At 48.4% G+C, this 2,743-nt stretch overlaps 1 pseudogene; it reads left to right on the plus strand.

The window, feature by feature from the left end:
- The first annotated feature begins 1,704 nt into the window (after positions 1-1,704).
- On the plus strand, positions 1,705-2,385 carry Anxa2rl-ps2 (annexin A2 receptor like, pseudogene 2; annotated as a pseudogene).
- Positions 2,386-2,743: the final 358 nt, after the last annotated feature.

Here is a 2,743-nt window from a genome sequence, read left to right on the forward strand (position 1 = left end):
ACGTTCAGTTTTCTTTGGGTTACGTTTCCAAAACCGATTTGGTGCCGTTGGCCTTTGGTAAAGTTACGTTTTATTTCGGTTAATTGTCCAAAGCCGATTTCGTGAAGTTTGTGATCAGTAAAGTTACGTTTCATTCAGTTAAGTGTCCAAAGCCCATTTCGTGCAGAGTCATTAGTACAGTAATGACTTCCTTTCGGTTACCTGTCCAATGCCGATTTCGTGCATCTCGTCGTCGGTAAAATTACATTTTGATTTCGTTACACGTGTAAAGTGGATTTAGTGCAGGTGGCCTTCAGTAAGGTTCAGTTTTCATTGAGTTACGTTTCCAAAACCGATTTCGTGCTGTTCACCGTCGGTAAAGTTACGGTTTAATTCGGGTAATTGTCCAAACTCCATTTCGTGCAGTTTGTCATCGGTAAAGTTCCGTTTTCGTTCGGTTAAGTGTCCAAAGCCGATTTCTTGCAGAGTCATCTGTACAGTACAGTTTCCATTCGGTTACCTGACCACAGCCGATTTCCTGCTGCTTGTCGTCGGTAAAGTTAAGTTTTCATTCGGGGACACGTGCAAAGTGGATTCTGTCAGAAAGGTTCCGTTTTCATTAGGTTATGAGTCCACAACCGATTTCGTGCAGTCAGTCATCGCTAAAGTTACGTTTTCAGTCCGTTAACGGTCCGCTTCTCCTGGTATTTTTAAAGGTTGAAAAATCAATGATCCCTTTCCTTACTATAAGCCGCTATCGTGCAGTTGGGCGTCAATAAAGTTACGTTTTCATTGGGTTACGTGTCCAGGGCCCACTTCGTGCAGTTCGTCATCGGTAAAGTTACGTTTTCATTCGGTTAAGTGTCCAAAGCCCATTTCGTGCAGAGTCATCAGTACAGTACAGTTGCCACTCGGTTACCGTCCAATGCCGCTTTCGTCCATCCCGTCGTCGGTAAAATTACGTTTTCGTTCCGTTACACGTGCAAAGTGAATTTCGTGCAGGTGGCCATCATTAATGTTCCGTTTTCATTAGGTTAGGTGAACAAAACCGATTTCGTGCAGTCAGTCATCGGTAAAGTTACTTTTTCAGTCCGTTAACTGTCTGCTTCTCCTGGTATTTTTAAAGGTTGAAAAATCAATGTTTGGTTTCCTTACTGTAAGCAGATTTCGTGCAGTTGGGCATCAATAAAGTTACATTTTCACTGGGCTACGTATCCAGGGCCCATTTCGTGCAGTTTGTCATCGGTAAAGTTACGTTTTCATTCGGTTTCCTATCTAAAGTCGACTTCGTGCATCCCGTCGTGGGTAAAATTACGTTTTCGTTCCGTTACACGTGCAAAGTGGATTTCGTGCAGGTCGCCGTCAGTAACGTTCAGTTTCCACTGGGTTACCTTTCCAAAACCGGTGCCTTTGGCCGTCGGTAAAGTTACGTTTTAATTCCGTTAATTGTCCAAAGCCGATTTCCAGCAGTTTGTCGTCGGTAAATTTACGTTTTCATTCGGTTCCGTGTCCAACGCCGATTTCGTGCAGGTTGCAGTACATTATGTTATGTTTTCATTCGGAGTTCCGTCCAGCAAACTGACAGTTTCAGCAAGGGAAATTTCCCAATTTCCGACCCCGCCCTCCTCGAAGACTACAAATACCCAGCTACCAGAGCTCGCAAAAGCTCCTCAGGCTGCAGTGCTGCACTTGCTGCTGTCCTCCCGAGGCAAGTGCTTCTTGGAGATGGAGTCGCCTTTCTGGTCCGTGCAAGTGAAGCAGGCCTGGGATTCGGTCCCTCCGCAGCCAGACGCCCAGCCTCCTCTGCTCCCCAGCTTCTCGGAAGACCGCGGTCCCTGGCCTCTTCCCTTCTATCCGGTCCTTGGAGTGTTCCCATCCGAAGGCGGTGACCAAGACGAACATAGGCTTCCAGTTTGGATGGGTGACTTCGCGGGAATCTACGCACGGACCGCTTCTCGCAGGAGCCAGAGCACCTCGGAGCCCAGCATTCCGGATTGCGTGAGTGAGGTCGACGAGGAACAGCCAGAGAAACCCGCGACTCCGGGAACCCGGGAGGATGCTGCAGAAGAATCATTCGCAGTGAGGGTGCAGCCCGAGTCCAGTTCCACAGCGCCCCCCCGTGGCGACGATGCACTGAACACCGAGACTTGTGGCACGGGTCTCTCCAGTGAGTGCCAGCGACCAGCCACCCGAAACTGGAGAAGACGACTCTGGACTTTGTCAGGACACCTGGAGAGCCTTCGTCGCCGGCTCAGCTTCCTGCTGTGTGGCTGCTGGGGGCGGCTTTGGGCAGCACCCAGCCTTAGAGAGCAACAGGTGACTTTCTGCCCCCTTTAGAGCAAGTTCCTTACAAGTCTTTGTACTGCTCCCCTCCCCACCTCCCTGCAGCCAAGTGTCCTCAGTGCAGCCCCCTGTTCCACAATAAAGAAACAGCGATTTGACTCCGATGGTCTGTGACCTTTCTTTCTTTCTCTTTCTTTCTTTCTATCTATCATCTACCTTTTTTTTTGATTCAATAATTTTTTTTTCCTCATTTGAATTCAAGCATCTTCCCCAGCCGCTGGAGCATCACTAACCTTTGTGTTTCTGGTAGCTGTGAGGTGTCCGATGGCCCAAGTTCTTGCTGGCTCTCAATATTGTGGATTTGAAATCCGACGGTGATTTCAAACCCTGTACTCGATTTTATTTCAGGACTTTTTTGTACGCGATTGTTCTTTTGTTTTGTGACTTTGTCAGGGCGGCCGCGGTGGAATTCCGTGCAATC

This window comes from Rattus norvegicus, chromosome 2 (genome assembly GCF_036323735.1).
Source record: "Rattus norvegicus strain BN/NHsdMcwi chromosome 2, GRCr8, whole genome shotgun sequence".
Taxonomy (NCBI): domain Eukaryota; kingdom Metazoa; phylum Chordata; class Mammalia; order Rodentia; family Muridae; genus Rattus; species Rattus norvegicus.